The sequence below is a fragment of the Canis lupus genome, chromosome 31 (genome assembly GCF_003254725.2).
Source record: "Canis lupus dingo isolate Sandy chromosome 31, ASM325472v2, whole genome shotgun sequence".
Classification (NCBI taxonomy): domain Eukaryota; kingdom Metazoa; phylum Chordata; class Mammalia; order Carnivora; family Canidae; genus Canis; species Canis lupus.
Window position 1 is genome coordinate 30,076,650 of NC_064273.1, and position 11,866 is coordinate 30,088,515.

Consider the following 11,866-nt stretch of genomic DNA (forward strand, 5'->3'; position numbering starts at 1 on the left):
TCAAGTTGACATGAAGCTAACCATCATATTGTCCAACACACAAATGTCTCTCAGTGAGTATAGACTATTGAGCCAAAACCTCCTGAGACCCTTTCCCCTCCCATCTTGCTGAGTCTGGCAGACCCTATGGGATGACTTATTTTCCTGGAGTCACCTCAAAATGGGGAGCCACAAGAGATCTTGATGATATAGAAGACCTTGACTTAGTTATCAGAGCATATATGAGTATGTTTGCTCTGAATTAAACTGAGTAGCAGAGGGTCTCTATCAGAGAGAAAATATTTAAATTATAAACTTTGCTATTTAAATTTTTCCCTGACCTGTATGAAGTGTTTTCTCACTCTTTTGCCACCAGCTGGTTTTGTGGAGTTGGCACACAAAAATAAGCTGTTGCCACCATCAGAATGGCCACCCATATAGATATTCCATTCATGTTCTCAAAGCCAAGGGGAAGAGTTATTTACCTGTTTCTCCCCTGAGTGCTCCACCCTGGCAATTTTGGCGCCAAGGGAAAAAAAAAAAAAAAAAAAAAAGAAGGCCATGATACATAGTTGGTTGGTTGTTCCTAAATTCAGGATTCTATCCTAGTTCAATACTCAGGTTTGAAGGACGGTGAAATCTCTTCAAGGCAAAATCGAGACCAGGGATGACATCTGCACACAGGGGCTGGGAGAGGTGAGTCAGCCCTGGAGTAAGACTTCAGAGATGCCAATTGCCATGACAGACCATGTCTGATAGTCTCGTCAACTCTAGAACTGCTCAGCCTTTTCCAATCTGAGGGTAAGTCACTGATGTGGAGAAACAAATGGGGTTCAGGACTGGTATGTGAGGATGTGGCCACCAGGGACATGTGCTCATGGACAGTGAGGTCCAGGGTGGTAGGTAAAGCAATGGGCTGGGGAAGGGCTCGGGAACAGTATGACAGGGATTAAAGTCTAAATTCAGCTTGGGGGTTTTTCCACTGTGGACTATTTCACAATGTCTGACACATTTTAGGGTATCACAAGGGAGGAAGGGCACTACTGGCATCTACTGGGTAGAGACCAGGGATGCTTACATCCTACAATGCACAAGACAGAATGATCCAGCCCCCCACATCAGCGGTGCGTATGTATACATGTGTACACATGCACACACACACATGTGTACACACAAATGAAGTGTACTTAGTCTTACAGATTAGGATAACAAGGAGTGGGGGAGGGCAGATTGGGGAAGAGCTGTGACTTGGGGTGGCTCAGCAGCCTGGAAGCACCCAGCACTGAGGGCAACAGGCTTGCCTGATTTGCAAGGAAGAGCATTGCTTGGCAGAAGGCCATGGTGATGACAAGGTGGTAATCAGAGGATGGGTCTGGGGTGGATTGCTTTGTTGTTTTGTTTTGTTTTGTTTTGTTTTATCTCTCCTAGACTCCAAGGAGAGAGAACCTAAGACTATATCTCCAGCATCAGGCAAGAATGACTCAGGGTGGGTCATCCTCAGGGGACTCATTTATGGGAGGTAAGGGCTAAGGTAATGAGGCAAGGGCAGTAATCTCTAAAAGCCTGGAGAGTAAACGTATGAGAATTCCCCAAAAGGCACATTTTAGGGGCTTTGTCCTTTCCTTTCTGCCCCTCATACAGGTTATCTTGGAGAGGAACAGTGATGGGAAAGAGCATGCACTCTCCAGCTAGCCTGTCTGGGCTATCATCCCATCTCTGCCCCTTGCTGGCTGTGTGACTTCAGGCAATCTATTTAACCTCTCTGCACTTCTGTTTCCTCATCTGTAAAATGGGCAGTTACCCTATAGAGATAGTAAGGATGAAATGAGCCGCTATTTATAAAGCTGAGGGTTCTCTGTGATAATTATCTTTCTCGGCTTCCCCAAATAGAGACTCTTTTGTTTCTATCTTCCAAAATTAAGCTTCTCAGGCAAGTGAAACTGGAAAAGAGCAAGAGAGAGAAGTGAGAGCCTCTCCTCTGCTGTTCTTTTCTTACCACTTCCAGATTCCAGGGACTGAGTGTAGGGGTCAATTATACGTGTTCTTCTCAGAGGGCACTGCAAAAAGAGGGCTGTGGCTGAGTGTTTTGTGGGCAAACTGCCTTCTGGGGCATAGTTGTCCCCCTCCGAGGGATATAAAAACACCCTGAAATTATGTAGGTCGGGTTTCCCACGTCCAGTCTGCCTTCCCATACCACCTTTGGACACTTGTCATAAAACATTTCGCTCCCAAAACAGTCTAAAAAGTGTGGGCCAGAGTAGGCATTTACAACAGCATAAACTGTGTCTACACAGTATAAGGGTATACAGTACGGGGGGTCTTATCAAAATGTTCAGAGTACATCTCTATACCCAAAATATGGGAATGCCACTGAAGCCTCTATCGAGCATATGAAAAAAATAAAGGGAAAATAAAACAGCTGAGATTTATTTTTTAAAGGTCTGCTAAAGAATGAATGTGCATACAGGAAGGTTTCTATTAAACGGTCTTTAGTATGCAGAGAGGTATTTACACATTTCACCAACTGCCTGACTAATGCACACCAGAATAAGAAAAACTCTTTGTTTTCTTTTGTTTTTCCTCGCAAGCTTTTCTACTGGGATTCTTCTACTGCTCCTTACAAAGAGATGAGGCAAATTTGGTTGACCAGGTATACGCTAGACAGCCAGCAGTGTGTGGTGACTTTCCAGCTGATCCTGGCTTGGTTCAATTGGTCACCTAGAAAGTGGATATGACATTAGGGGACAGGCATGGCATAAAGAGGTAATTTAAGGGAGGTGCAGGTAACTTCTTATTTCTTTTCTTTCTTTCTTTCTTTCTTTCTTTCTTTCTTTCTTTCTTTCTTTCTTTTTCTTTTTCTTTTTCTTTCTTTCTTTCTTTTTTTTTTTTTTTTACTTCTTATTTCCCTCTGAGATTCAACTAGCCTTCAGGACCACTCCGAAACATCAAGGGCTATGTTGACAAATGATAGCTCTGGCAGTGAAGGAACAGATGACCCCAGGTACATCTCTCATCCCTGTGGCCTTGGGAAGGAAGTTTGGAATTGAAAGGTTTTTAGGCTGCCACTAATAGGGACCATTAAAGTCACAGGCTGGTTTTCTCTTTGTGATTTACATTGCAATTCTCTGTAGGAGCTGAAGTCAACCTTCGAGGCCCACATGGCCTCGTTTTACAGGGGAGTTGAGAGCCACTGAATTTATGTCCTTGTTCGAGCCTCCACAACCAATTAGTGTCAGAGGCAAGCCTTGATCATGTAACTGCTGGTTCTTACTTCTGGGCTCCTTCCCCCACGCTGGGTGGGTCCCTTCCTGCAGAGACATCTGCTCAGAAGCATTCGTGCCTAAAGAGTGACATGACATTTTTCAGCATCTATTACACTACAAACTGGAGCCCACTGTCATCCTTCACTTCGTTCCAGCAAGTCTTCATTTCCTACTTCGCTTTAACTCAAACCTCATGTAACGTTTCCAAATGCCTGTCTCAATCCATGCTGACCTTCAAGACCGCCAACCCCAAAGGGGGGATATTTCACTTCCCAGCTGCTCTTGGGGAGAAGGACAAAAATGAATTCTCAGGTTCCTCTTCTCCTGGTCCATGTTTATAGCTGGAGATGCAAGCAGAATCTGGACAATACACTTTTGTGACCATCTTCCCTCCTCTCAGCTTTGCTGTCAACGGTTGATACAATTAGTTGCAAGAAACATGCCATGGTGGTTTTTACAAGTCCCCAAAGTTTTAGGGATTAGTCACTTATTTCTTGAAGGAGTGCCTTCAGCGGGCTAGCAGGCAAGAAAGACAAAAAGACACTGGCATAGCTGAAAAGGAGTAAGAACGAAGAAGATGGTGCTCTCTGGTGCTGGCAGAGAGTTTTAAAAGTACTGTGTGCTCCAGGACTCTCAGGGGCTAATTCACAGGAAATAGAGAATTTCAGGTCCTGAGGAAGAGTTGGTCCAATATTCTGACTGGCTTCTGCGTAAATGAATGACTGTTTCTTTCTTTCTTTCTTTTTTCTTTTTCTTTTCTTTTCTTTTTCTTTTTTTTACAGAAAACTATGGAGCACTTCACGAATTTGCGTGTCATCCTTGCTCAGGGGCCATGCTAATCTTCTCTGTATCTGAACGACTGTTTCTTTTTTTTTTTGGAAACAATTATTTGTTTATTTTTATGTCTTGCTCTTTCTTTAAAAAAAAAAATTAGCTTCCCTACCATAAGATAAGAAGTAAAAAAAATAAGATTAAGTTTAGGGGAAAAGTTAGATTATACACAAGGTCATAAGGTCACAAGGTCCTAGACTTCCACAGGAGATGGATCTGAGACTCTTTCTTAAACACGTTCTGCGCTGTTGACTGTCTTCCCATTAGTTGCCTGTCACCACATCAGTGCTTGTCATCCAAGAGCGACCTCTGTGAGCCAGACATTAACACAGTTGGGTCTGTGGTGCTTTAGTTTATATGAGTAAGAAAAAAGTGAATAAACATGTCAAGATTTCTACTGTGGAAAGGTTCTGAACCCACCCCAATATTCATCAACTTCTCCATTTAGAATTACTCATAAGTGTGGGGTCTATAGTTTCTTCACGCGGCTGTTCTTTTGGTTTTGCTTCTTCTTTGAACTCTTCCAATGGCCAAAGACAGCCAACAATCAATGATTCTTGTCACAATTCCTCCCCAGGGGGTGCCTAAAGAGTGACCCTGTGGGATGGCTGTGGCCAGATCCTCTGTGGCGCCCACACTATGTGTATTCTTATCCTTAATTTCCTTTTTTAACACTCACCCAGATCTTTACTATGAAGAAAGGAAGGTGTGAATGTACTTACTGCCATTTAACTGTATGCTTAAATGCAGTCAAAATGGTAAATTTTATGCGATGTATATTTTTCCACAATACAAAAGAAATAAATGATATTTTTTAGAACAACAACTAGAATTTTAGCCGCAGCTAAGCAATAAGCTATACGATGAAAGGCAGTGGAGACAGAACTGTGGCAGGTGCAAATTTCTAAGCCCTCACTGGGTGTTTTACTTCCTAAACCAACCCTGGGAGGTCTTTCCTAATCTCTGCCCCTCAGTTGTTGAAGGAGCCTTCTGCTGATGCATCTCACGGAACTGAGGAGGTATCCAGCAGAAAAAGGATGCAGTCCGTGCCAAGGAATTCAATTGCTTCCTTGCCACTTGCTGCTATTTATGTGTGAAAATGACACAAATTTGTCCTGCTATCCAGGATTTTAAACAGAAACAAATAACTTTCATGCAAAAAAAAAAAAATCTTGTTTTCTATGTGGTTTTCTCTTGGGAGCAAGATGTTGCTTTTCTTAAGTGGGATGAATTTTGCACTTCATTAAGCACCTTGATCTTTTCAACACATGAGGCTTGAATGCAATAACATAATCTTAGATCATCGAGATTAATGATTACAATAAAACCGTGGGCATAAATCTTCGGAGGACTGTGAAAACCGACCAGCTGCAGATGCGGAAGGCTGATTTCTAAAATTTCAGGAAGATTTATTTCTATTGATGGTTATCTTATGTTTTGGTTTTTGTTTGCTTGTTTGATTTTTTTAGACTTATCAAACTTTTAGTCCTAGAGTTGATGGGGTCTTCAAGGGGTAATTTGGCCCCTGGCTTAATATTCAACCCAAATCCTCCTGGTGTGGCTTGTGTTCAGCCATGACATCTCTATGGGAATCCTGACAGTACAAGTCAGGAGTGCTATTTACACATGACTTGGCATTCTCCAACATTCCCTAGAGGACAAAATGGGTGCCCTGAATTTAGGACAGAGCGATCAAGACAATTCCAAATCCTGGAAGCTGCTCAGTCCATCTCTCTGATCCATATTGATCCAGGCAAAAAAATGTCTCCTTGGCCTATGCACACCAGCAAGAGTGAGGAATTCAGACCTTCAGACTTCCAGAGACAACAGACCGGTACACTGAAGTGAAGCCGCGTCTATATGTGTATTGGCTGAGGATTTCCAAACTCCTCTTAAAACTGTGGGTCAAGACATCAAGGTTCCTTAACAAGGATGAAAAGAGAGACTTGGAAGAAGCTGATGCTTTTTAGGTCCTGTTGCATAGGGCAGTGGCTTGTGGTTCTACCAGGAGTTGAGTCAGATTGTTCTGGAACATTTTGTGGCTGCATACATACAAGATGTGAACTGTACAACTATCTCACCCTCTTCTTTGAAGATGCTTCCATGTGAAAAAACTCAGAAGCGATTTATGCTTTATGGGTACCAATGTTTTCATCCTCATGATATCAAGCACTGAGCAGTCTGCTTGATAAAATCCAAATGATTATCTGAGTTTTGTATTTTTTATTCCCTTGCACTGGAAACTAAGCATGAGACTGAGTGCCTGACTGGCAACAACATGGGGGACAGGCTTCAATGTGGGAAGAGCCCATGCCAACCAGACAGTTCCTGGAGTCTAATTTCCTGGGTGAACATTTGTATTATCCTTTTTCAAGCTCCTCTCATCCAAGGGGGTACAGTTATTTGTGGCTCTGGCCAACTTTAGAAGCCTGATGCCAAGAAGAGTTTGGGGCAGCAGTAGATCAGGGTACAAAGAGATATTGGCCTTTCTCCTAGGGGAGGTAGATGAGCCATGCATAGGTCACCCACATCTGCTTTAGACAGTAATCTTCACAGATCTTTTTCCAAATGCAGTGGCTTAAGGTAAGCTAATTTCCCACACACCTGCCACAGAGGAAATACATATTCAAAGACATATTATCCCCAAACTGGACAGAAGTGAGTAAGGTATGCAGAAATAACAGTTGCCCTAGTAAAAACAGTAGCCAGGAACCACCCAGTTTGACTCTAGACCAAAAAAAAAAAAAAAAAAAAAAAAATCTTTTAGAAAACGTTAGCTCCTATGATTCCTCATCTGTTTGGCTTGTGGTTGGTTATGGGAATGTTCTTGATTGTTTCTACCATGTCTGCATGGATCCAAGGGGCTGCTGGCACCCATGAAATATCTGGAAATAGACGAGATAAGTTTGTAATATTCAAAATGGTCTTACTAAAGGCTCTAAGGCAGGGAACATCACAAATGAAGGAAATGTGAATGCCAAGACTGGGCAAGTGGCAGGCCCAGTCCCTTTGCATGGGATCCAGCAGGACTGCAGATTGCCTGGCATTTCTCCCCCAGGCTCATGGTCCACCTACTACATCTTTACTGCAACCCAGGAGAGGGATTCACCCCAGACGAGTTGCCATCCCAAGAAAGAGAGATGGCCTGGGGGAAGCTCTGCTTCATACTCACAGGGAAGCAAGCTTACCTTTGTAAGCATCAAGGAGAAAATCATAATTCTGTACAACCACCTGCAAACCCAGACAAGCCATATGTACCAGACAGATAAGGCTGACCCATTATCTTAGCGGCAGAGAGATGTCTTGATTCTCTCTCTCTCTCTTTTTTTTTTTTTTTCATTGCTTTAAAATTTTCCCTCAACAGGTAAGGTTTTCTCCTTCTGGAACTCCTATTATTTGTGTTATATCTTCCACTCTATCATTTAGGAAGGGGAGCTTTGGAAACCTTCCTGGGTGGTGGTGGTGGCAGTGAGGAAATGAGGACAGATAGGAGGGGTTCGCAGAGATAGGACCTGTAGCTCCTAGGTACCAATAGGAGTCAGTTGACCAGCTCTGCCAGTTTGTCCTAGACTGGTGGGTTTCCCAGGCACAGGGTCCTCCCAGGTAGGACTGCCACAGGATGGGGAGTCAGGCCTTCCCCACTCACACCTGGGCAGCACCCAACCAAACTCCATTCACACCCCACCCCTGTCTCTCCAGGAAACACCCTGAAGCCCATCTCCATGTTTTCATTTTCTTCTACCAGTGAGTTAATTTCTTTCCATTAATGTTTTAACCTTGCATGGACAATTCGTTTATTCTGAATTGTAGTTGCCCGGCATTTGCTTGAAATAGCGTATTATAAGCTCTCTGAAGTCAGAGGCCATCCTTATGTGCCTCATATACTTAGGCTGCCTCCCTCCCAACCGACAACTTCCACCTTCAAAGTTACATGTCTAGGGGATCCCTGGGTGGCGCAGCGGTTTGGTGCCTGCCTTTGGCCCAGGGCGCGATCCTGGAGACCCGGGATCGAATCCCACGTCGGGCTCCCGGTGCATGGAGCCTGCTTCTCCCTCTGCCTGTGTCTCTGCCTCTCTCTCTCTCTCTGTGACTATCATAAATAAATAAAAATTTAAAAAAAAAATAATTTCAAAGTTACATGTCTAGAAGGGGTGCAGTTTCCATGTGAGATGGTCTGGAGAAGGAAGTCTCCCGTCTCCTGAAAAGGTGAAGGCTTCACCGTCCACAGGAAGACAGAGTGAAACCCTGTCAACAGCCACTTAGCTCTCCAGCCTCTATCCACCTTCTCCCTTCTCAGTCTCTCCTGTCCATTTCCAGACTTGCTCTTTTCTCTTGTGAATGACTCAGAGCCTTTCCAAGCCAAGCTTTGTTTTTTTTCTAATCCTCTTCTACATCACAACTCTGGAATACTTCACAAAGGCTCCAGAGTCCAGAAGGCCAAACTTCTAAATTCTATGCATATGTATTGTATTTTGGGAGGTAGAGTATGCAGAATGGCTTAAGGGTAGGGATCTGTGAACATATTTGCCTTCATCATCATAAAACAAGTATTATAAGTAATAGATGCTTGCTAAATATTTATTGCACTCGATTATTTCTCAATCGTGTGGATGGGTGGCTCTGGGAAGGAATTAGTTGTGGGTCTGATGCTTTCTTACAATAATGGCCCCTGGCCCAGGAAAGGACCCCCTGCCCCCCTTGAGGCTCACAGTGACCTAGGGAATGGAAAAAAGGCCCTGCTCCCTTAGCAAGAGAAGTGAATTCTGGTAGAGGGAGGCATTCCAGAAGGGATGTTTGTGTAGGGATGTGTGGTTGTGCTTCTGTGAGTGTGTTGCTGTGAGCAGGTGCCAATCTTGGTCATACAGGGTCAATGTGCTAAAAATGAAGAGCACGGATTTGGGTCTTGGGTGCCTGCAATGTCACACTAGCCCTGAGGCAAGCTGTTCTTGACTGTCTCATGCTACCATTTTCTCTCATCTGTCCTTTATAGAGTTCTCGGAAACCCTAGATATCCCAACACACATAAAACACTTAGCACAGTGCCTGGCATATAGTAAATACTCAATAAACATCAGCTATTACATTATAGGCTTGACCCCGACTACAGATGAGAGTCTTCTAAGGCACAATAAATCCTCAGGAGAGGGGACCACAAGGAGCCGAGAGTGTGCTGGCTTGAGTTTTTGGAACTGCCTTAATATATTTGAAATTTATCCTGAAATCCAATGTGCTGAGGTCCCCTGATAAAAACAGAGAGAAAAAAAAAAGTGGAAGCATATGGTGGTCTGTGTCTTAAAGAAGAATGACTTCAGTTATAGAAACAGGCTGTTGGAGAAATACGTCTTTTCAGCCCCGTCAGTCACAAACCTTTTCCAAATGTTGACATTACGCATGATATTAATATACTATAAAGGATCCGTGTAAAACTGGAAAAGCACAAACACACCATGAAAAGCCAGAGTCATGCTAAGGCCCCTAATGGATTAGCAGCAAAGATTCACAGCTAGCTCTGAGTATCAGGGCTTGCAGTGGATTGGGTCAGGAGGCTTATGACATAACTAGTCACCATCTGAGGATGTGGCTGAGTCTAGATTGTTCTAAATTAAAGGAAACATTTCTCATCCACATTCTTATTAAGGTTTTATTTTCTTTTACTCGATTATCAAGGATTTTTTTTTGCATTTTGCATCCCATATAGGTTTTGAGGAGGTAGTAAATTTCCACTTAGGATAAAGCTCCCCCCCATTTTCTATCCCCCAAGTTTGGAGGAGTTATTCAGGCAGAGAACGACCTTTGAAGTGAAGAGAAACTGTGCTATCAAGCCAGAATATGAAATAAAATCAGAAAGGGGCCCCTAATGCATTATGGAATACAGCGCAGAATCTGGCCAAAGGTGATGCTAATTTCTGCTCTTGTCAATGAAAAACAGACGTCAGGACAACTTGCTCAATATTCGTCTGAATCCTCAGGACTCTGAGTTGCCACATGGCGATCTGAGAGAGCTCGTGGGCCTGGCGGGCGAGGGGGGAGCTTCGTGAAGGGGCAAAGGCTGGCTCCTTTATTTTCTTTGGCATGGCTTATGGAAAAGTCAAAGAAAATGAATTTCAAATGATGGGTCAAAACTCAAGATTTGAAACACATTTCTTCTATCCTGTAGGTCTCACGCATCCGTGGAAGTGGTTTCAGTAACTTTAACTCCGCTTCCAGTGGCAGGTATGGGGTTCCTGGAGTTCTATTCAAAGAAACATTTTCTTTTCAGTCATTTACCATGCAATGAATCTTTTTGAATTCTGCAAAGTCGTGGGGAAAAAGTTCAGATTGGCTGCAAATGATTATCCTCATTTCCCACCCACCTCCCCGCCCCATTTCTTTTCTCTTTTATAATTGTTCCTTTTGCCTGTGGCACATTTTGCATAAAAAATGTGCGTGGGACAAAAGATCCATATTAAGGCAGCAGCTGGGATACGGGTGTCACTCAGGAAACTTCCCCCCTTCACTCTGTAATGTTTGTCTACATTGTAAAAATACTTTGAGAGCTCAATGAATGTTTGCGTGCTAAATGAAAACATAGAAATAATGTCTAATGTCTACATTTTGGTCATAAAATCTAAGAAATTAGACAGATGCATGAATGCCCTTATGGGAAGAAGAGAAGCGACTGCTTTATAAAGACCCTGGACTTTTCCTCCAGAAAGGAAGGAGGGTGATGCTAGAAGCAGAAGGAAGAATGTCCTTTTTTTTTTTTTTTCTGAAGGAGCAGCCCCTGCTACTCCTTCTGATTAACTGGCTTATGCAGGCAGCTTCTGAGGAAGGTCACATAAAAAGAGCTGAATATCCCCATCACCCCCATCATCAACCTGTCCTCCAGCTAGAGTATTGCTGAAGAGAACGGCAGACTCTGACCTTGGTTCTGCTCGCTGCACCCCACCCCACCCCACCTCACCTCTGGGTTGCTGGCTCCTCGGCCTCTCCAATGCCCCAGTCCCACTATCTTTTGTCTACTCCCTTTGACCTGGGTTTCCTTACTCCTCCTAGGTCCAGGTCCATCTTGTTCTGAAACTCAGTAGCCGCAGCAAACACAGCAGAGTAGTCATTGTAAGCATCCAGCTGCACAAAGACACCCTCCAGCGAGAAGGCTAGGGGGAGGATTTGTTCCAAAAACACTATGGAGCCTGCAGGAATGTGGAGTGACCCTATCTCTTCCCATCCTGGGGGTCTACTTGGAGGAAAGCTTCCTCCCAGAGTTAGGGATGCAAAGATGTTTCCCTGGGGTGAGTTTTTATGGGAAAAAAATGGAAGTCTGTGTCTAATTTAGGATCTAGTAAAGAATTTGAGCTTGCCCAGAGAGGGGTCTGGTCTTTGCCCTTGGTTTCTGGGAGGTAATCACTAAGCCCTTGGGATATCCTGCCTAATGAGAGTGTCTTTGTTCGTCTTGGGGCTTTGCACCAGCCAGATAATAACGGTGTGATTTAGGGTGGGGACTGTGAGCCACACCAACATGCTTCAGGATGGGGGCTTTGAGTTCCATGATCAGTTCTGCCTCTTGAGGTGATGGAAACTGCAATCAACCACTCAGCTATGTCCATGTGATTAAACCCCAGGAAAGACTCTGGACCCCAGGGCTCTGATGAGATTTCTTGGTTGCCATGATCTCTGCATACTGCCGCAACTAGTGCTGGGAGGATAATGCTGTACTGATTGCACGGATATAGGACAGCTGGAAGCTCTGTGTCTGGTACACCTCTCCTGGAACCATGCCCTATGCTCCTCTTCCCGTGGCTAAATTTACTCTG

The 11,866-nt window shown here is 43.9% G+C and overlaps 1 non-coding gene across 1 annotated transcript; it reads right to left on the bottom strand.

Annotated features, from left to right (window-relative positions):
• Window positions 1-4,024: 4,024 nt before the first annotated feature.
• Window positions 4,025-4,127, bottom strand: LOC112661945 (U6 spliceosomal RNA). Its single transcript, XR_003138103.3, has one exon. It is a non-coding gene; the product is annotated as a U6 spliceosomal RNA (small nuclear RNA).
• Window positions 4,128-11,866: the final 7,739 nt, after the last annotated feature.